The 24,104-nt window shown below is 35.1% G+C and overlaps 1 pseudogene; it reads right to left on the minus strand.

The window, feature by feature from the left end:
- Positions 1-18,973: 18,973 nt before the first annotated feature.
- Positions 18,974-20,923, minus strand: LOC115832287 (annotated as a pseudogene).
- Between the last annotated feature and the right edge of the window lie 3,181 nt (positions 20,924-24,104).

Here is a 24,104-nt window from a genome sequence, read left to right on the forward strand (position 1 = left end):
CTGAGTTTTCATCTTGCCTCACATATCATCTCAGACTAAGCACTAAAGATATCAACAACCCGAAAATACTAAAACGCTAATGGACACAAACACCAAAACACACACATACACACACAAAAATAAAAACCCAAGGGAAGCCTGCTTTCTCTTGCCAATGGACCAGAAAAGAAGCAGCATAGGAAGACAGAAAACATTTAGACAATAACCACTTTACTCTAGCCAAACACTATGTAAAATACTGCATGCCCACCCCTACAAGCAAAGGCAGAGGGGAGAGTCCAGTCTTTGGACTCTTGCCAGGCTGTCAAGAGGTGCTGCAAGTCCTACCTACCTCCAGAGTGGTGTCAGAGAAGGCAGTGTGGAAAGCTGAGAGCGTCATCCGTATCAGGTGGTAAAGAGGATCCCCTTCAGGGTGTCAAGGGAGTCCATGGGAAGAGGGATAGGGACTTGGATTTCCACCCCACCCAGAGGCACCAAGGCACCCACGCTCCTCTCACTGAGGTGCCGTCAGAGGAGGTCTAATGGAGAGTCAGTACTTTAATGTGGCTCAGTGGTAACAAGCTCGACCCCAAAAGTGCTAGTAGAGGCATATGGGAAGCTGTAAGAAGACATCTCTCCCCTCCCAGCTGAGGTGGTATCAGCAGATACCTAATGGGGAACTGAGTTTTGACCAAAGTGCAAAAGCAATTCAGTGGAGGAACAATCTTTTCAATAAATGGTGCTGAAGCAATTGGATACCTATATGCAAAACAATAAAAATAAAAAATAAAAAAAATTAGACTTCAAACATTTAACAAAAATTAACTCAAAATAAATAGTATATTTAATATAAAATGTAAACTACAAAACTTACAAAATAACATTGGAGAAAATTTTCAGGGCCTAGGGCTTGGTGAAGAAAATGTAGATGTGACACCAAAAGCACAATCCATACGAGTAAAAAATCAATAAATTGGATCTACTTTTGCTCTGTGAAAGATCCTGTTTAAGAGAATGAAAAGACAAGCTATAGAGTGGAAGAAAATATTTGCAAATCTCATTGAGATTTCTTAAAATTGAACAGTAAAAACAAATAACCCAATTAGAAAACGGGCCTTCCCCACCCCCTAAAAGCCCATGAAGAGACATTTCAGACATGTAAGCAGATGAAAAAATGTTCAAAGTCACTAGCTATTAGGGAAATGCAAATGAAGACCATGATGAGACATCACTACATACCTTTCAACATGCTGACATAAAAAAAACGGTGACAACACCAGATGCTAGCAAGGATACAGAGAAACTTGATGTCTTATACATTGCCAGTGGGAATATAAAATGGTTAAGCCACTGTGGAAAACAGTTTGGCTGTTTCTTAAAGTAATTAAACATATGCTTACCATACAACCCAGAAATTGTACTCCAGGGCATTTATCCCAGAGAAATGAAACATTATTGTAGCAGTTTTTTATTGTTGTTGTTGTTATAGCCAAAACCTGGAATACAGCAATAAAAAGGAATAAACTATTAATACACACCATGATTTGGATGGATTTCAAAGACATTACAATAAGTGAAGAAAATCCTCAAAGGACACATTTATATGTGAGCTCAATTATACAACATTCTTGAAATGATAAAATTACAGAGACAGGAAAAAAAATGATGTTTCTCATGAGTTAGGGATGGTATAGGCGAGGAAATTGAGTGCAGCTATAAAGGGGTAGTTTGAGGGAGATCTTTGTGGTAAAGGAATAGTTCTGTATCTTGATTGTACTGATGATATAGACTGATGAATCTACACATATGATAAAATAACATGGAATCATATATACTCATTGTCTAATTTCTGTCTTTGATGCTGTATTATAGTTATATAAGATGCACCCATTGGTGGAAACTGAGAGAAGAGTACGTGGGTTGTCTCTGTGCTACTTTTGCAACTTCCTGTGAATCTACAATTATTTTAAAATAACATTTTTTTCTTTTTTTTATTATACTTTAAGTTCTAGGGTACATGTGCACAACATGCAGGTTTGTTACATATGTATCCATGTGCCATGTTGGTGTGCTGCACCCATTAAGTCGTCATTTACATTAAGTATATCTCCTAATGCTATCCCTCCCCCCTCCCCCCAACCCCACAACAGGCCCCGGAGTGTGATGTTCCCCTTCCTGTGTCCAAGTGTTCTCATTATTCAGTTCCCACCTATGAGTGAGAACATGCGGTGTTTGTTTTTTTGTCCTTGCGATAGTTTGCTGAGAATGATGGTTTCCAGCTTCATCCATGTCCCTACAAAGGACATGAACTCATCCCTTTTCATGGCTGCATAGTATTCTATGATGTATATGTGCCACATTTTCTTAATCCAGTCATCGTTGATGGACATTTGGGTTGGTTCCAAGTCTTTGCTATTGTGAATAGTGCCGCAATAAACAAACGTGTGCATGTGCCTTTATAGCAGCATGATTTATAATCCTTTGGGTATATACCCAGCAAAAAAAAAAAAAATTTCACTTTGGGGACATTCCTGGGGAACAACAAGAGGTTCGTATAACTACCTGTTAAAAGAAAACAATATGCAGTACAAAAGATGTTTGGCTACTGATTGAAGAAAAATGTTATGCATTTTTTTTTGTGGCAGAGAAAACAATCCATTCATTCCAATATGAGTTCCTACTAGATTTCATGGTTTTCAAACCCTGACTACAGATTAGAACAAAGTGGGGAGCTTTAAAAATGTTCAACATCTGGCTCTACCTCCATGGATGCTCACTTCATTGGCCTTGGATGATCATAATTATTCTAGATGATTCTAAGTGTACTCTGGACTGAGGAATGCCAAATTTCACTAAGGAACGTGACATTAGTTCCGTGTCTGAAATTTGACACTATTGCTGAGCCCTGTAAAGGAGGAGTAAACCCAAACGTTTATGTGATTCTATTAGTGAGGTTATGTTAAGGCCAGTTACTGAGCCACCTGAACCTCCTAAATGTTAATTAATGAAGCAATATCCCTTACCCAGGCAATTTAAAAATAACCTAGGTAATTTTCAACTAGCTATGTTTACAAAGAAATCAATATTTTATTCTTTGGACATCACCAATTATCTCAAATGATCTTTTTACTTTTTAGTGGTATTAAGAAGGGGCAAGAAAAACATACTCTAAATTTCAGACATTAATTTGTGATGAACTGCTTCTGAAAGAGGTAATTCTATATGGAGTGAACCAAGGTAAATAGCAGCAGGGATCCTTTCATATTACTCAGGCTAAAAGAATGACAGATGTGTTCTATAAAAAGGATTTGACACAAATCTAAAATTTTAAAAACATTACGCTTTATATTAATTACTACAGTTATGAAAGAGTATCAGAATTACATATTAATACTTATAGTTTCCATTAAATTTCATTTAACAGCAGTTAATGATGCTCTTGAGCAATGCTAGACATTATAGTTAATATATAATTGAGCTTTAGGGCAGAATACCAGAAACAGAATGGAAGCTGAAGTCAGAGGGCTTTGGTACACGTCCCTGCCACCCCACTTACTGTTTGTTTGACCTCGGACGAATTATTTATTAGTTTCTCACCTGTAAATTTGAAATAATAATATTCTTAGAAATGAATAAAATCATATGAGAAAACACTTTAAGCATTTTGTCATGGTCATAAGTGTTCCCATCTTAAAAAAAATTTTTAATTGTTAACTGCCTGTTTATAGGTCTATGAAATTTTTTTAAAAAGTGTAGCCTATATAAATAGAGCATGTTGTCTATGATCAAAACAACTATATGGTGATAATCAGTAGTTAATTGAAGGAAGATTGTTTCCAAATAGCAAATTACTTGGCCATATTTGCTTTCATTGATGAAACTTATTAACCATAACTCATTGGAAGTGGCCAGCTCCCTTGGCATCTAGAGTCATGTGGCATGAAAATATTGTATGTCATTTACAGTTTTCCATTTGTAAGTTTATCAGATATATTTCATTTCTATATCTAGCCTTTCTATTAAACAGTGCTTTAGCTGTGGTGGTGCCAATATTTTAAGCTTCAGATTTTGAAGCAGAAGATTCCTAATAGTGTACATATGGCTGTAAATATTCCACACCCTGAAGCAATGCAGAGGACCACAAGGATATCTGGAAGAATTTCAAAATGTCTGTAGCATGCAATAGTAGTTAGAGAGTATATACATCATGTTAAATAGTATGAGAATGAATGACATGTAAATAGTTTTTAAACATCATAAATATATTATAAGGCAATTCTAAATAATAAATTTAAAATAATTCTAGGTGAGTAATTTATTAGAATAATTGAATAATAATAATTTAAGAACTAGCTAAGCCAAATGCTGAAAATCACAAGTAATAATTTCGTCGGGACAATTTCAGTATTACCCGTAAAATTATAATATTATGATTAACAAAAATATTTTTGACATAATTTATGGAGGTTGCCTTCTTTTACATATTTAGATATGTAACTTTATGTTTCTCTTTCAAACATACTAATTTTATCTCTAATAAAATTATCATTAAAATTAACAAGATTTAAAATACAAACATAAACCTGGTGATTCCTCAAGGTTCATAATTTTCTTTTTTTTTTTTTCGAGATGGAGTCTCACTCCTTCACCCAGGCTGGAGTGCAGTGGCACGATCTCGGCTCACTGCAACCTCCGCCTCCCGGGTTCAAGCAATTCTCCTGTGTCAGCCTCCCGACTAGCTGGGACTACAGGCACTTGCCACCATGCCTGGGTAATTTTTTGTATTTTTAGTAGAGATGGGGTTTCACCTTGTTGGTCAGGTTGGTCTCGAACTCCTGACCTCAGGTGATCCACCCACCTCGGCCTCCTAAAGTGCTAGGATTACAGGCATGAGCCACCGCGCCCGGCCAAGGTTCATAATTTTCTATATTGCAGCTTAGCTTTTCTCAAATTGATATATCTGCCTAAAAGTATACCTATAGGTTGTATACGTATGCAACCTATCGGGTTGTTCTTACGTGTGCAAGTAACAGGCAATGTGATTTTACTGGCTTGTTTTCTTTATTTATAGTGCCTCTCCCACCCAAACAGAAGTGCAATGTCTTACTATAAATAGCATACAAAACATTATCAAGAAAACTGAGATCAAGGAAAAAATGAATATAGAAAAAATAAGATGTAACCTAAAGTAAGGTTAGAATGCATATGGCTCAGTGTGCTTGCCAGAGAATGGCTACAAATTTAGCTCTAAGGAAAAAAACATGATCAGTTTACGATATACAGTGTCCATATGCTCAGTAGGTGTGGTTATTTCTGGTGCTGAGATCTATGAGACATCTCTCCCAGGCATGGTCATAAAGTGGGCCCTCTCTGATGTAGTGAACAACCATCAATAACAATAACATCTCCGGAGGTTATGTCTCCTAGGCCTTTTCTTATAACATCTCTCTAAGCTGACTAATGCTACAGCATCAAAGTTCAGGAAAAGTAATTCTGCAGGAGCCAAACCGATACAGAACAGGGATCCAGGTCCCTAAAGAGCAAGAAATAGCCAGACTTGAGCCCTAGCCAAATAGATAATGGCAAGGTGACCCCATCTTAATCCACAGACAATTTTAAAGTTAACTGGAGGAAAGAGTGACCAACATAGTTAAATGTCAAACTGTATTTTCAGATAAATTAGAATAAGGGCAGAGCTTTCTTTAAACCTTTTATGCTGTATAATTTCTTCATTATTATTATTATTATTATTTACTATTTTTTTTGAGACAGAGTCTCACTCTGTCGCCCAGGCTGGAGTGCAGTGGCGGGATCTCAGCTCACTGCAACCTCCGCCTCCTGCGTTTAAGCAATTCTCTGCCTCAGTCTTCTGAGTAGCTGGGATTACAGGCACATGCCACCACAACTGGCTATTTTTATTTTTGTATTTTTAGTAGAGACAGGGTTTCACCATATTGGCCAGGCTGGTCTTGAACTCCTGACCTCGTGATCCACCTGCCTTGGCCTCCCAAAGTGCTGGGATTACAAGTGTGAGTCATTGCACCCGGCCTCATTATTTTAGTATATAGTGGAGGCTGCGATCATAGATCTTAGAAATAATCAAAAGAAAAAGAAAAACTATTGATGGGGAGTCAAATTTTAAAAACAAAATGGAAGGTTTGGGTAATGAAAGTGAAATGACTCATTTACTATTAGTATATTGGTATTGAGATATTTATGTTAAATTTGGTGCCAAGAATAAGAGAAGAAAAGCCAATGAATACAAATTAAATTTTACACTAGCACTGAAAGATATGAATGTCCAAAAATAAATGGAAAGGCCCACATTTCTTTTAACTGGACTTTCGAGATACAAAGCCAAATTATCAAAAAAGAGAAATGGGTATTTATAAACACATACTAAAATGTCTATATATGGACTACCAATGATAATTACTTTGCACCTATTCCCCTCAGCACCCAACTTGTCTTAGCTTATTTGTATTATCAGAACCTGAAAGCTGATTGGAAAGTGGAAGAAAGACCTGGATCAATTTGTATAATCTACTTGCCTAATATTGTGAATAGATTCTAGGAGGTCTTTAGGTATTACCTTGATAACCAGATATTTCCTTTCAGAAACTTACTGCCAAAAAGATCAAGACTTGAGTATTAGCCAAACAAAGAATTACAAAGAAAAAGAAGGCTACAGGTAAATCTCAAGATTAATTCATGTCAAACCAATTAAATCAGATGCCAATAGTATCCAAGAAAAATCGCTGAGGCATTTAATGGACTTGGCTTAAAATTTAAGAAAGACAGTAAGAAAATTCTCTTTGCTTTTGGCTGAGACAGAATGGAAGAAGGTTGAAGACTGAGACAGAAAATAGAAGATAAAGAGAGTTCAAGAGGAGGTAAGTAAAGCAGGAAAAAGCAGAAATGAAAGATGACTTCCTATCAGCTTTCCTTGTAGGTGCCAGCTACCAATTGGCCTTTATTCTCTGAAAGTGCTTGTGAGCTTTGAACCAGCTAATGTGCCCAGCCTTTGCAGAACAAGATGATAAAGGCATATTTGGGGACTGAGAAAAGGAATGAGCATAATATACAAGGGTAACATTTTCAAGATCACTAGAGACACAAAAAAACACCTTAATGTACAGAAACAAACAGCTCCCCAATTTAAAAATAACTGAACCAGGGAATAAAAACAGATGTGGAGAGGTAGCTCCCAAACAGGCAGAGAGAGAGGAGGAGCTCAAGAAAGAGAAGGGGATAATGAGTTAGAGAAGGCTGTGGTGTTGGAGGTAAAGAAGGGTCAGAAGGAGGAAAACAGCCAAAAATGTACTTACTGGAATTGCCACTGTAGAGCCTATTTAAGATGCCAAGTTTCTGGCAAGACTCCCTTCTTTGCCAGCCTTTAGCTAAGTAGGAATAGAGTAGAAATCTACATGGCAAATTTAAATATTGGAGGACAGGGATGAGTGGGTTCTGTAGTCTTGCTATACTGTTGATTTTAGGATATGTTTTATTACAGGGAAGAATCATCTATGTGATTGCTAATACTGAGTGTCAACTTGACTGGATTGAAGGATGCAAAGTATTGATCCTGGGTGTGTCTGTGAGGGTGTTGAAAAGGAGATTAACATTTCATTCAGTGGGCTGGGGAAGGCAGCCCCACCCTTAATCTGGTGAGCACAATCTAATCAGCTGCCTGCGAATATAAAGCAGGCAGAAAAAAAAAAAGAAAAAAAAACATGGAAAGGTGAGACTGAGACTGGCCTAGCTTCCCAGTCTACATCTTTCTCCCGTGTTGGATGCTTCCTGCCCTCAAACATTGGACTCCAAGTTCTTTAGTTTTGGGACTCCGACTGGCTCTCCTTGCTTCTCAAGCTTGCAGACAGCCTATTGTGGGACCTTGTGATCGTGTAAGTTAATACTTAACAAATTCCCCTTTATATATATATATAAAGATATTATATATAATATATAAAGGTATTGTCTTTATATATATATAAAGGTATTGTCATATATATAATATATAAAGGTATTGTCTTTATATATAAAGGTATATACCTATATAAAGGTATGTCTTTATATATTATATATAAATATTATATATAATATATAAAGATATTATATATAATATATAAAGGTATTAGGGTTCCCTAGAGGGAAAGAACTAATAGGATATACATATAATATATATTATAATATATATACCTATATATAATAATATTATGCCTATATATAATATATAATATATATAATACCTATAATATATTATATATAGGCATAATATTATTATATATAGGTATATATATTATAATATATTATATATATATAATATGGGATTGCCTTATAAATGATGATGTTATAGATGAGGTGTTTTTGTATTTCATTAATATCTCGGGATAGGGTCCTAGATTGTATTAGTCAGGGTTCCCTAGAGGGAAAGAACTAATAGGATATATATATATAATATATTATAATATATATACCTATATATAATAATATTATGCCTATATATAATATATTATAGGTATTATATATATTATATATATATTATATATATTATATATAGGCATAATATTATTATATATAGGTATATATATTATAATATATTATATATATATCCTATTAGTTCTTTCCCTCTAGGGAACCCTGGCTAATACAATCTAGGACCCTATCCCGAGATATTAATGAAATACAAAAACACCTCATCTATAACATCATCATTTATAAGGCAATCCCATAAGTGGATCCTGAAGACATCTTCATAATTACATTCTAGGGTATATGTGAATTGAAATTCCCAGGAAACAGGACTCTTCTCATAAAAGATGTATCTCGGTAGATAAATTCCAGAAACGTTACTGGATACTTCCTGTATGTGGGGATACACAAGGGTCTGAGATGACTAAGGGAGTTTTCCTTTTTCTTGTAGATGGTGACTAAGGGAATTTTCCTTTTTCTTGTAGATCATACACTTGCTTGAAGTGACAACTGAAGAACAACCACACATATACAAGTGCAAAATAATAAGGCTAAAAATGGGAAGACTGTAAAAGAAAGGTAGTCACTTAGACCTACTTCCGTTCATAGCAAAGACAGAAAACATTCAAGGAATAGAGTAATTTGGTGGGGGCAAGGTAAATCATTGACTACAATTAAATTTGAATCATGTCTTGAATTGCTGGTCTATTGGGAAAGTGACTGACAGGTCCTTCATTAAGGAACTCCACGAGCAAAGGTACAAAGGGAAGAATGTAAAATATGTATATAAGGGATAGTGATCAAGAGGTGGTAGAAAAGATGTTTAAAGGAAAAGAAAAATGACCTTGGACAGCGATGAAATAAGGGAAAGAGATTTAAAAATAAACTTATGAGCCAAGAAAGTGATGTGATGAAAACAATATTTAACTTTTTCCCCTGTGGCTTTTTATAGTTTTACAGACACTCAGGATTTCTAGAGATAGGTGCCTGCTTAAAAGTGGGGAAGCAACATTCGTAAGATGATTTGGTGGTTTCTACACTATTTGTTTCACCCTGAAGAAACAGCAGTGAATATAATGCAGATATTTTGAAATAAGGGTGTGTGTGTGCGTGTGTGTGTGTATGTGTTGTTGTTGTTGCTGCATTGTTGTTGTTTGGGGAAGAGTATTACATCCAGTAAGTTACCTCTGGAAGAAACAATGACCACTTCCATCATTGTAAATGTGGAATGAAATCTGTTTACTCGTTGCTTTTTATTGAGACCTTTATTTCATATGCAACAAGACAATTTGGAGAGTAGGGATGTTCTAAATCCATTGTTTTAGATTATCAAAGGAACACTCTAGGGCTACTGTGATACCTCCAACTACTAATTGGTTTTGTTTAGTCATATTTCTAAAATCTATAATTTCAAAATAATTTGGTAAGATAGTTATCTTGAAGTTGGATCAGAGGAAGATACTGTCCTTAAGTTAAATTATGGAATATATCATAAAAGGATTAACTTAATGCGCCATTCAACTTCTTCTTACTACCATATTATCAAAGTAATAATAATTGTGTATGTAACACAGTGTGAGAAGAGCTGAATGACAGTCTTTCGAAAATGGCCAGTGATAGTGATACAGATGCAGAAATCTTTGGAAATGATATGTAAATATTTGAGGTCAGAATTTGGTTTGCAATGTTTAGAAAAGGAACAAGATATTCAAATGAGACAAATGGCTAAGGGGGTTAATGGAAACAGATGGATAGCAATTAGAGGGAATGCTAAGCACGAAGCACCACTGCAAATAGTTCCCAGCTGGAGAAGAGCAGATGATCTGAGCCTGGGAATGGGAGGACGGAGAAAAAAGAAGAAACTGCTTACTCCAGCTCTTGTTCGACCTTTACATCTAAGAAAAAGAAAATTAAGGTAGGAAGCAACAAAGGAAATATCATCAAATGGAAGTAGTCTGTGATTCTCAGTATCTGTATAATTTAGCCTTTCTCCCTTGCTTCCCACCTCCCTCCCTCACCTGCTCTTCTTCAGTCTATTTGCCTCTTAACCGAAAGTCAGGATTTGTTTTATAGTTTTGTTATTTTCTTCATTTTGTCATAAAGGTCCACAGTTTTCTCACAACTGCAATCTTAGAATAATAGTGATAAAGGGGAGAGAAAAAGAACTGATGGTGAAAAGGATGAGATGGAAGGGTATTGGCTAATAAAATTTAATTTTTTCATGTTCAGGAAGTCTAGAAAAACTGAGTGAAACATGAGGGCGGAGGACTTAATATGGCTTATAAATTTACCAGGTACACGATCAAGATGATTGGCTGGAAATTCTCAGCTTGGGAAATCACTTCTAGCTGGAATAAGGGGGGCAAGTTGGAAAAGATGCAGAGCTGTTGCATTATTGTTTGGTTTATTTTGATCATATTTAAATATATTGTACAATGATATTCAAAAAACACCATGTTGTAAGGTTTATTATTTAAATTTTATGTTTCCTTTTGTGAGGCTACCATTACACTAGTCTGAGGCATTAGTATTTTCACAGGAAATTCTCAGGCATAGTTGTAATCACTCACCTTCAAAAATCTTTAAACATGTATCTTGACCATTGAAGACCCAATTGAAATCATATTAGGTCAAATAAGATGAATAACAGAAGAAATGGTGTATAAGAAGAATTAAAATATTTGAGAGAAAACAAATCTAATTATTGAATGGTATTTAGTGGAAAGATGTTTGCTCTCAAGGATAGCAAGTTACTTTAATTGTACACATTCCTTGTTTTTTGGCAATGGAGGAAGAACCACTGGGGTTTTCAACACATGTATCAATTAAGTCATAATGAATATGTATATATCCTGATTTGAAAAAAAGAACATTTTATACATATGTATATATCCTAAAGCTGACTGTTAAATATTAAAACAAATATAGTTATTTAATAACAAAAAATAAAGTGGACGTCAGAAACTATTTAGACATGGTAATCAATACCAAAAACCTTCACAGATAATTTGGCCAAATGTTTAAGTTTTCATCAGAGAAAATGAGAAATATTCAAAGGAATACACAAAAATAAGATTATTACTAATTGTATTATTAATTATAATTATTACATTGTATAAATTATCATATGCACAATAATAATGCAACCACAATTCTTGTAGAAGCATGACTTTTAAAAAGTTTAGAATAAGATAGAGCATAGTTTAACGAAGTGTATTATATGGCAGCAAGAATTCTACCTGAAAGTCAGAGGCCTGGATTTCTGCCCTAACCTTAAGCAAACATCTTCACCATTCTAAGTTTCACTTATACACAAAATGAGAGCTTTGGACTAAATCACTTTCATTCTCTTCCAATACTCATATTTTATGAATCTACAAATCTTGTAATATTGAGGAAATGAGTTTTCAATCCAAGATTAGTGTTTAAAATTTGACTGCTTTCCAGGATTTAAAATTTACAAACTATACTCATTTTTTAAGGAATATTTATATATTAAAAAATTCTGGAAGCACATACACCAAAATGTCGACATTTGTTTTATTTAACAGATGTATATTATTGCTATCTCATGGCAGGTACTATACTCTTCACCATGGATACAGTGGAAAACAAGGAAGGCCTAGATCTTACCCTCAAGGAGCTTATAGACTAGTGCCTATCTCTGCAGGGCAAAATTGCAGTGTGATTTTGTGTCTTTCTTTAATCTCATTTTCTAGAGTTTGTTAAATATAATACTATTGAAGTAAAAGAAAGTTACTACTTTTAAAAATTCAACTGTTTTTAAAAATCATGTAGTCTTACTCTATCTTTACAAATAATGGTGCACAGAGGAATATTCAGAACTTGAATGACTCTAGGATTTTTTCTAACTTTTATATTAGGTTCAGAGGTACATGTACAGGTTTGTTATATGGGTAAATTGCATGTCACAGGGATTTGGTATACAGATTATTTTGTCACCAAAGTAATATGCATAGTATCTAATAGGTCGTTTTTCTATCCTCAACCCTCCTCCCACCCCCCACTCTCAAGTAGGCCCTGGTGTCTGTTGTTCCCTTCTTTGTGTTCATGTGTATTCAATGTTTAGCTTCCACTTATAAGTGAGCACATGCGGTATTGGTTTTCTGTTCCTGTGTTAGTTAGCTAAGTGTTATGGCCTCCAGTTCCATCCAAGTTGATGCGAACGACATAATCTCATTTTTTTATGGCTTCATAGTATTCTGTAGTATATATGTGCCACATTTTCTTCCACCTAGTCTACTTACATTGATGGGCATTGAGATGGAGTCCACGACTTTGCTATTGTGAATAGCGCTGTGATGAACATACATGTTCATGTGTCCTTATGGTGGAATGATTTATATTTATTTTGGTATATACCCAATAATGGGATTGCTGACCCCAGGATTTTTAACAAAAGCAAGACAATTGCTCAAATCTATTCTTACAAGCAATGGGCTTTCTGAATTTTATGCTGTCTGAATTTTATTGCTGACTTATTATTATATTATACCCTTGTGGCCAGTTGACCAGAGGACCCAAGGTAGAATCATCAGGCTGCTTACAATTTCAGACCCCATCTAGAAACCTAGGAGGCTCTTCTAAGGACTGTGGTCATAAAACACCCAGAGGGTACTTTTTCTAAAAACAAACTCTAACAGACAAACCTCAGTAGCCCTACGCCCCATAGTAAAAACTCTATGGTACTACATATGATAGACTTGATCCAAAACTAGAGCAACCTCTCTGATGAAGCCCATCATACTATCAAAATCCTTTCCAAGAGCTCTACAACACTGCCCACTACTTGGTCAATTTTGTTCTCATCACTGTTTATTGTCCTCTGTTTAGTTTGTATGATGCACTTTTGTTGCCTTAGAGTTCTCCTTGACCAAGGACCTATTTTGGATGAACTGGAGATTGCTTTTAACATTTGCAATGATGTTTTTCAACCAAATATTACTCTCTTTCTCATCACATTTTTTTCCTCTCCTTTCTGATAAATGTTCTTTTCATAAGTATTAACACTTCCAAATCATCCATAGGCCTAGGTTCCACATGAATTTCACCTGCTTGGCATTTTAGACATTCTTGTTATTGTTATTTTGTTATTACAATTACTTTTTCCTTACTAATCTGGTAATACATAGCTTGCTACATATTTTCATATGATTCATATTACCATTATTATTATTGCTATGACAGTTAATAATCTATTACTAATTGATATTGGTAATAACTCTAATATTAGTAATACCTCTAAGATGGTAAATCAGCAATTTTTAAGGGTTGACTAGCTTCTTTAAAATATCCTGCAGGCAGAAAAATAATATACTTCCACTGCAAACTGTCTATTGATATCTATGTAATACAAAAAGTGAAAATAAACATTTGGATAGAGAACAGTCCTGGAAATAAAGGCAAATATATAAAACCATAGACCCTGAGAGTGTTAAGGGCCTTAGAGACCAGCCTAATACAGAAATGTATTGTATAGGTTTCCTAATAGCAGACATATTTATATGCAATGTAGTAGTTATGGCCAAAAGGGGTATATATTATAATAATACTTGTGATATTGATGATGATCTAAGTAGTTATATCAGGAAAAAGTTTCTTATTTTGTTAATAATTTCAGGGATAGTGCATCAATTCTATAGGCAGCCTACTATGATATTTAATAACTTCAGAAAATTCAGAATAATATAATAGAAATATCAGTAGCTTATTAATTGGTAGAACTGGGTTGCAACCACCCTTCCCTCAATGTCCTATAGTTCTATAGTGGTATTTTTTTATTTTGCACCTAAGTTACATTCATCATATTGTAGTTTAAGCCTGTGTCATGATATTCTCTAGCCAGTAGAAATAATCTATATTTTTATCTATAGTTTTTAAGGTTTATTAAGTTACAGTGATCCTTCATATATATTGTCACTAACTTTTTATTTTAATTTTTTTCAAGTCTTATAAACACAAGGCTGTTTTGCAGACACAAAGTCAAACTAAATGTTATCTCTGCCCTCAGGGAATTTCAGTGTAGCTAGGAAAAATGAAACAAATTATAATAACCCCAAATTCGTTACTAGCTGAGCTTAATCTAAGCTCTTTTTGGTTGTGCAATGTAAACTGCAAAAGCATTTGAATATGAAGATGATCTGGCTACAACAGTCCAGACTCTATTAATCACCAATATTAATTTGGCCTGGCAGGTGAAACTGTTCTCCCTCATTACTCAGTCCTGCCTAGAGCATGTGCCATAAAATGTCCTAAGTGCTTTCCTCTCAAAAAAAAGCATTGCTGATAGACATTATTATGTACATTTTAAACATAAAAAGGTAAGGCTCAGAGAAGTTAAGTTCTTTCCTCAAGAGCCACAGCTAAAATCTTTTTGAGTCCAAGCTCCCAGTATTTTCAATAAAATATGGCCATGTTCCCCTGTTGTATCACAAATAGTTCCTATAATAAATCCTCCAAATATCTCAGATCTAGCTGCAGGAACAATAGACTCTGATTAGGGCAAATAACATGGAAAGTATTGCCTTTTCTACATTCATAATTAAGAGATTTCTAGAAGAAATGAGAATTTAAAATAATTGAGATCAATTAACAGTGACTGCCAACAGCATTGTGTTGTGAAAGATTCTGAGGACGTGTCTGGGAAGAGTAGAAAAAAAGTGCCGTAATTAATTATTGATGTTTACCATGAGAATAGAAAGGGGAAGTGGTTGAGTATACATTGTTCACTTTTTTTTATCCTTAATCTGCAGAGTACCACAGTTTACACATTTTCCCTACATATAATTTTGTGAATTTATGCTCACTTTATGTTTTACTACTATCCACGCTATAATATACCATGAACCTTTGTTCGCCCTTTGTTATCACATGAAACACTAATTTTTCTATTTTTGCTTGTTGTGACTATCTACTTCAAGCAATTCTTTTCCTGATTATTAAGGGAACAGATCCTTGACCCATTTAATTTATTACCTTTATCCAGAGACTATAGTTTGTAACTTTGAAGAGTTGGATATCATATGAACATAAAGAATCAAAGTTAACATATAGGAATACAGAGTAATTTATAGCCACAAGGAATTGAATTATGGTTACTATAGTAACCTTAACTGTGAATGTTAAGTCTTTCTAAGGTAGAAAACTCAACCATAATAGAGCAGAAATATGGCTTTTTCATGCTTAATAAGCCAGAAATATTATATATCATAATTGTGTGCAATAAATTACATCTGTGGAGTAAAGAAACCGCTAAGATGGTAAATCAGCAATTTTTAAGGGTTGACTAGCTTCTTCAAAATGTCCTGTGGGCAGAAAAATAATATACTTCCCTGCAAATTGTCTATTGATATCTATGTAATACAAAAAGTGAAAATAAACATTTGGAAATATAAAAGTCTTGGAAATAAAGACAAATATCTAATAAAATCATAGACCCTGAGAGTGGTAAGGACCTTAGAGACCAGCCCAAAGCAGAAATGTGTTGTAATAGATTGTAGCCAGACTTGGCTTGAACCTCCAGCAATAGAGATCTTATTGTCTCACCAAGCAGTCCTTCTGGTTGTTGTACAGATTGAGGTGTTATTATAAAGTTGTTTCTTTGAGCCAACAATATGCCTTCTTTTTTGCTTTCACTCGCTGATTCCTGCTCTGCTCTCTGGAATGACACAGTGAAAATAATCCCTATAACAACACTTAACAGTCCTTTAGATATTTGAAGACAGCTATTAAGGTTTTCCACTAGTCTTTATTCCTAAGTTTAACCTGTCTCTGTTCCTTCAACATTTCCCATAGATCATAGTTTTCTGACACTGCCAGCATCTGCCAGTCCCATAACAGATTGTAGATGTCTTTCTTGAATTAAAGGGGAAGAGGGTGCTGAATTGAGCAAAGTAACTTTTCCATGTATCTAGTACATTCCAAGGATTGTGCCAACGTGATCTGACTATCTCAGAATGAAAGGATTTACACTTTCCATAATATTCTTATTAACCATGTGGTCAACTAAATACTCCAGATTGTTTCACATGAACTGCTGTCTGATTGCTTTTTCCTCCCATTTTGTACTTACATATTTGCATTTCTAAGTCTAGACTGCAGACTTTTATTCCTGCCAAATTTCATCTTGTTGTTTTGGTCTGATATTTTTGCCTGGAAGTATAAAGTTGGGCAATAAAATTTTGAATCTTGAGTCAACCATTGCCAAGCTCTTAGAATCTAATAATTATGTCTTCTATTTCCACTGATGAAAGTGTTGATCAGTAGGGATTGAGGAAAGGGACCCTCCAGTCTTCCCTGTTTGCCTGCATTCCAGATTGAAACAGAGATATGAATGATACCCTTATCTTGCATATTTGTCCTTAGATAGTCTTTATAAAGCCTTTTAAAACTACAGTCTTATGTAAACTCACAGCCACCTATAAGATGGACTTACAGCCATTATTATCTTTGTTTTACCGATAGGGATACTTGCAAGGTCATACAGCTACCAAACAGCACAGTTAAGACTAGAACATAATCCAGTACTTCCTCCTCTATACTATTGCATCTACCAGCAGGACTCATGCTTACCTTGAGGAAAAAAAGTAGGCTCTATCTTACCAACACGAGCTGCCATTGAAATCCAGACAGCATTAGGAAGAAAGGAAGGTTCTCAATATCCTTTAACCTGACATGCACTATGTCCCTGATAAACAAAGCAAGCCAACATTTAAAAGTAATCTCTGGGCTATGATTCTGCTTACATAACCAGCATATCCATAAGGTTATTATGAGAGGTAATTCTTTTTTCTGAAAATAATATACACCAATCTTAACATTCCACTCCCAACAATCTAATAACGTAAAATATGATAAAATATTTTTGAATGTTCTATCCTAAAAAGACATGTAAAAACGTATATTATTTTCTAAATATGAGTCCTTTACATAATAATTTGTTCTACCATTTCATGATAGATAGGTTCATATTTTTCTGGAAGAAGGACATTATTAGGTGCCAAGCTTTCAGAAACCTTTACAAGACTCTATGATGGTTTGGAATATTGCTAAACAGGAGATAGTAGCTAATTGATGAAAGTTTCTTTGCCATCCTGACAGGAGTCTTCATCTGCATACAGAGACTCAAGTTCATTTTTAGTTATTTTCTGATTACCTCCTTACATATATTGGTCTATGATTGCTTCTCTAACTTGATTTGCCTTATTATTTGGAAATTTTGCCCTTTTGTAGCAAATATGGAATCAAAACAGGTTTTGGATATTGTTACTTCTAGAGACCTGAGATCATTTGTCTCCAATGTAGAGTCTAAGTCATTCTTTTTACTCTTCTTCCTGCTCCAAACATAGCTTAAAAAGTCACTTAGGCTGCATTTAGTAACTTTTTTTCAAACTCTCAAATGTATTCTGGGTTTTAATCTTTCTGACATTATTTCTAGATGTTTGTGTTTCTCTTTTCAATTAGAGATTATTTTTGAGTTTCTTCTTTCTTTTTTTGCGTCTTTTAAAGTGAAAGAGATGAATCAGAAAACTGTACATCAATACTGATTTTTTTTACTAATGCTTCCTCATTTTCTTTTTTCTTTGAGTTATTTCTTTTTTAATTTCATCTTTCATAGATCTCCAACCCTCAAAATTTGTTCAAAAAAAGAAAGAAACCTCTTACCCATTACATACCATATTCCATTTTTAGAGTCTCTAAGTTAGAGGTGTATCTGTGTTTTTACTGAAATTTTAGAATTTCGGTTCTTTCCTAATTTATTACATTTTTTATACCCTTTGAGTTACTGGCAAGAACAAATTAGCCAAGAATATGGCCAAGAATACCTTCATACTACAGAGAAAATGTAGTGATAAATGGGTTTGACCAGATGTTTTCCTCTTTGGTTTAAGCAAATAAACTGTGGAAATACTCTTCTCAATCCATACACATTTTGCATGGATAATGCCTTGGCAGCACCAAATGGGATGGAAAAGGTCTTTGTAAAAATAAAATGTTATTCAGTGAAGTTTGATTACTATTATTTCTGGCATGCCAATATCTTAGAATTATTATTTCATGTGGTGGAAAATTTGAAGATGTGTATAAAAATTATTAAATTCCAAATACATGCAGACTTGATATCTTTAGGAGCTGGTATTTTCTGTGCATTAAGGCCTAGCATATTGGTCTTATCAGAAAGCTGAATCCTAACATGAAGAAATAAGCCCCTATCATTGTGGGTTAGTTATCTCAGAAGCTTACCAGATGACTAGGTTGCCAGCATAAAGGCTGCTTCTGCCAGAGTCAGTCTGCCCAGTGGTAGTCACTAAGGAACTAGAATCTTGACAAGGAGAAATTCATTTTATTATGGTGAGATCCTTTGTGTACTCAGTATGGTAATTCCAGACAAGCTTGTTAGAAGATTCTGATCTTTCTATTTATTTCATCATGCAGTACCTTCACTAGAAAATATTAATAAAAGCAACATATTAGGGCCTCATAAGACCTGTTCCTATTTCCCTCATTCCAGAATCAATAACATGCATGACTGTGTGTTCCTAACTCATCCTGGAATGATAGCAACAACCACATGAACCAACTTTTTTCCACTTTAGAATTTATGAAGCACATTACACGTGCTATCTAATTCAATCCTCAGAACAGTGCTACCAGGCAGGTGGTATGGTTTGGTTGTGTCCCCACCCAAATCTCATCTTGAATTGTAATCCTCATAATCCCCACATGTCAAAGGAGGGAGATGGTGGGAGGTGGTTAGGTAATGGGGGTGGTTTCCCCCATGCTGTTCTCGTGATAGTGAGTTCTCACTAGATCTGATGGTTTCATAAGGGGCTCTTTCCCTTTCACTTTCTACATGAGCTCTCTTGTCTGCTGCCATGCAAGATGTTCCTGCTTCCCCTTCTACCATAATTGTAAGTTTCCTGAGGCCTCCCCAGCCTTGCAGAACTGTGAGTCAATTAAACCTCCTTTCTTTATAAATTACCCAGTCTTGGGTAGTATCTTTATAGCAGTGTAAAAACAGACTAATACAGTAGGTGTAACTATTTCAATTTTACAGATGATAAAATTCCTTGAAGGTCAATTACTTGCTTCAAGTGAAAGACTAAGTAGTGACATCAGTGAACCAGAACATCGGTGAAGGCAGATCTCCTTCAATTTTAAATACATCATGTATTCTTTTTGTTACGTTACAACTATGAGAAAATCTGTGGCTTCTTTAAAAAATCCATCAGAGGATTCAAAGAAGAGATAGAGGCAGAGGTTAATGGTAGCTTAGGTCTGGAATAAGTGGTATTAGATGGGGGTAAACCTAAATAGCAAGGTCCTCAACTGGAAAAAATTTAAAGAACTATTGTACAGAAGGATCTCATGATAAGAACTCTCCAATGCCAAGAAATGTCAGTGGCTCCAGCTCTAGAAATCGCCTTTACTCTCAATTGGGATGAACCCTAAGATGAAATTAAAAGTCTAATTAGGATCTTTGGCTGCTGAGACATAGTTCATTGGGCATAAATGGAGAAAGACATCAGATGATGAGAAAAGCAAAGAAAAAAATTCAGTAGTTTGCAGTCGTTATATTAGACAAGAAAGACAAAAGCTTTCCAATGTCATATCTTTATTTCTTGTAGTGAACTACATTTCTGTTTGCCAAATATTCTTGTTTCCCTCCCTGCAATGTTCATCACTGCAGAACCCTTCCTGTGGGAAGATTATACATTCCCTTTCTATTGCACTTGAAAGTGATTGTGAAACTTGGTTTGACCAATGAAGTAAGAACAGAAGTGAGTGTGTGTGTTCTGAGTGCGAGCTTTAAGAACCAGCTCATGCATTGCCATGTGTCTTTTCTCTTCTTCAAGAACAGCAACATCCTGAGCAGCAGCAGCTCCAATCTATCTATTAAGGCTTGGCAGATGAGTCTTATCAGAAAGCTGAATCTTTTCTTTTTCAATTGTTAGCATTTAATGGACATCCCTCCATGTGGCTTCAAGCCACCAAGACCCCAACCCCACACCTCCACCCCACCTCTGACACCCTTAATCGTCTCCTTGGCTCTTCTGCTGAAGAATTTGGCCTTCACGATGACAGCTGCTCTGGGAGCTTTCCCTTTTCCAGAACATTTTAGTTGCCAGATCATACCATGTCAACAATGGGAGCAGCTCCAGTCTTGTTTTTAGCAACCTTCACCCATGTCTGCTCCCTAACCAAAGTCCACAATTTGTCAAGATTGACAGCAGGGCAGAAGCTCTGGTTTCTCTTTAAGTGGTAATGCCTCATGCCAACTTTCCCAAAGTAACCTGGGTGATATTTATCAAAGTTGATCTTGTGTGATGCATGCCACCAGCCTTACCACGGCCTCCTGGGTGCTTCCAGTGCATTGCTTTTTTACAGTGTGGCTGTGGCCATGGCTCACATAGCCCAAAAGTTTCTGGATCTTCTTCAGTCTGGATGGCATGTCAGCAGCCCAGACAAAAGCAAGAAAGCTGAATCTTAATGATACAGTGTGCCTGAGTCAATCCTGGGATCCCTCTCCATTACATTCTTTACAATTATATCCTAGATGATCTCATTCAGTTCCATGACTTTAAATACTAACCACAAATGAACAACTTGTGAACCTCATAAAGGTTATCTTCAGCATCAGCCGCTACTCTCAACTCCAGGCTCATGTATTCAAACTCTCCTCTTACATGTCAAATAACGACCTCAAACCTAACATGAGAAAACCTACCATGTGAATTTCTGTCAAGTCTTCTATTATCATCATATTTTCTATATCAGTATAGAAATTTCCTTTCTTGCAATGTTTACACAAAAACCTTGAGATCATCCATGCCTCATCTCTTTTCTCACGAGCCATATCCCATAGGCAAACTGTGTGAACTCTACCTTCCAGTCATACCCAGAGTCTGACTGTCTCCACCTTTATCACTGGAGTCTCAAGCTTCTCCATCTCTCATCTGGATTATTGCAATAGGCTCCTACTGAAACTCTTCCACCTGGTTTTTAGGCACTGTATACTTCACACATGGGAGCCAATGGGATCATTTGAAAATAGAAGTTAAATCATCTCACTCATCTGAACTCACAAGATAAACTCCATATTCACTATCCTACCCTTCTGTTAACCTCTTGTCCTCCTTCACGTTTCTTTTTCTTCTAGGATCTTATCTCTCATCCTGTCCTTCGTCACTACCTTCCAAATTGGCCTCCTTTCTGATCCTCAAATAAGAGAGGCATGCTGCCACCCCAGGCATTGCATTTGCTTTTCTTCCTGGAAAAGGTTATTCCCGAGCTATCTGCACACTTTAATTCAAGTGTCTACTGAAATATCATCTTACCAAAAGTCCTTCCTTGAGCACATTATAGAAAATAGCATTTAGTCTTCCAGGGAGAATTCACTGGCTGAGTGTGGAAGCATGCTGCATGTGATTTGGGCTGGTCACTGCCAAGACAGGGTGAGCCTGAGCTGGCATGGAACCACCCCTCATAGCTTCAGCTGAAATCAGGAGTGGGCCACATGGATGTGAAACACACCCTAGAAGCATTGACTAGCATTGACGCGGAGATATGATGACAAGTTTTTGCCCAGTTAAATGAAAATTTGTTTATAGATGAAAGCAATTAACTGATGAGGCTACTAAATGAGACTTGGAGAAAACTGATTACTGACTGAGGCAATTATTATAAACTAATTGACTAATGAGGACTAATTCTAGCAATTTTACTAATGTATAATGAGGTCATTTCCCTAATTTCCTCATAAATTTTATTATTTTGTAAGCCATTGCCACCCAAACTGTTTTTGTTGTTTTATTTTGTATTTTTTGATTTTAGATTTATGTGTTTAAATTTTAAAAAGATAAATGCTTTATATAAAAAGGCTATAGGAAGCTATAAAGAAATGAAAACTTTACCATATTTCTTATCCTGCTGACAGAAGTTAAAAAAAAGTTTTGTACTTTGGTGTGTAAACTTTCAGATTTTAAAAATTTTCTGTTTGAATATTTACTTATATATAATATTTAAAATAAACTGTATCAACTGTTCACTAACTCATTTTTTGCAAATGCAATATATATTAGGTCCTCTTCCATCACTACAATAGATTCCTCATTATTTTTAATAGCTATATTCAATTACACAAAAATTCTTTAACTGATTCCTCTAATAAACATTTCAATAATTTATAATTCTTTATTATTAAGAATGATGCTCAAAAATCAAAACAATAAAAAGCAAAGTGTGGTGTTCCACATACATACTACACAGATTCTGGTTTTGAGATGTGACTCTCCACTAAATGGAGACAGGGCTCCTCAGAAAAATGGCTGATTCCACAGCTGAGACAATAAGAATGAGCCTGAACCATCTTCTTGTATCAGAAACTAGGAAAGTGTCCCAAAAATGATCAAGCTATGTCAAAGGGACATATAAGTTAACTTAAAGCAGTCTCATTTGCTAAATCTGATATAATTTGAGCACCAAAAATTATATCTTAATAAATATTGTATTTGTTAATATTACGTTAATAAATCCTCATACAATATTTTTTCTTGAATTAAATTAAAATCCATTATTCCATACTAACACAAAGAAAAAAATAGGTAAAAAAATGAGAATCTTTCTTATAGAAAGTAAACAAATAAATGTAGAAGAAATGGTGGAGTTAGAAAACCTGTATTTGGCAATCATCATACTAATAATTGATTTAGGTATACATCATTATAGGATACTAAAATGATTAGGTGAAAGTTTGAGGGATACCCAAATATTTGTATCTTTCAATATATACCCATAAATACTTATAAATTAAAAAGAGAAAAATGGCATGTTTACGCTAGGAAAACCTATTGAGCAATTCTTCAACCAAGTGATCACAGGTAACAGCACCAGTAAAAGCACAAAACAGTAGCCTGTGCCCCTGGTATCATGGACCAAAGAAAACATAACATGACTTCTGGAGTATTCCTGTCAAAATGCCTGATATGAGCCTAATCATGAGAAAACATCAGATTAACCCAAAGGTAGAGAAAAGCTACAAAATAACTGCTCTGGACTTTTTAAAAAATGGCAATGTCATGACACACAAAGAAAGTCAGAGCTCTTCCAGATTAAATGAAACTAAAGAGACAAGACAATGAATATAGTCTGTAGCCTTCTTTGCTATAAAGGACATTACTGAGACAATTAAAGAAATCTGAATACGTTCTCTAGAAAAATATCATATCAATATTAATTTCTTAATTTCGATAAATGTATTAAGAATATGTAACAATATCCTAGAGTTTTAGGAAATACACAATGAAATATTTAGGGGTAAAGAGTATCCCGTATAGGAAAAAAAGTGTGTGTGTGTGTGTGTGTGTGTGTGTGTGTGTAGAGAGAAAGAGAAGAATAAAGCCAATGTTACGAAATGTTAACATTTGAGCATTCCGAGTAAAAGGTATATTCTTGAGTTATCTTGAAATTCTTCTATAAATCTCAGATTATTCCAACCATAAAAGTTGTAAGCAGTATTCTAGTGAACAAGATGTATAGGAATATTTTTATCATTCTAAAGGGATTACTGTAAGATTAATTCCAAGAAGTGGAATCAAAGAATGTACATACTTTAGATTTTGAGAGATACGGAC

This window comes from Nomascus leucogenys, chromosome 22a (assembly GCF_006542625.1).
Source record: "Nomascus leucogenys isolate Asia chromosome 22a, Asia_NLE_v1, whole genome shotgun sequence".
NCBI lineage: Eukaryota > Metazoa > Chordata > Mammalia > Primates > Hylobatidae > Nomascus > Nomascus leucogenys.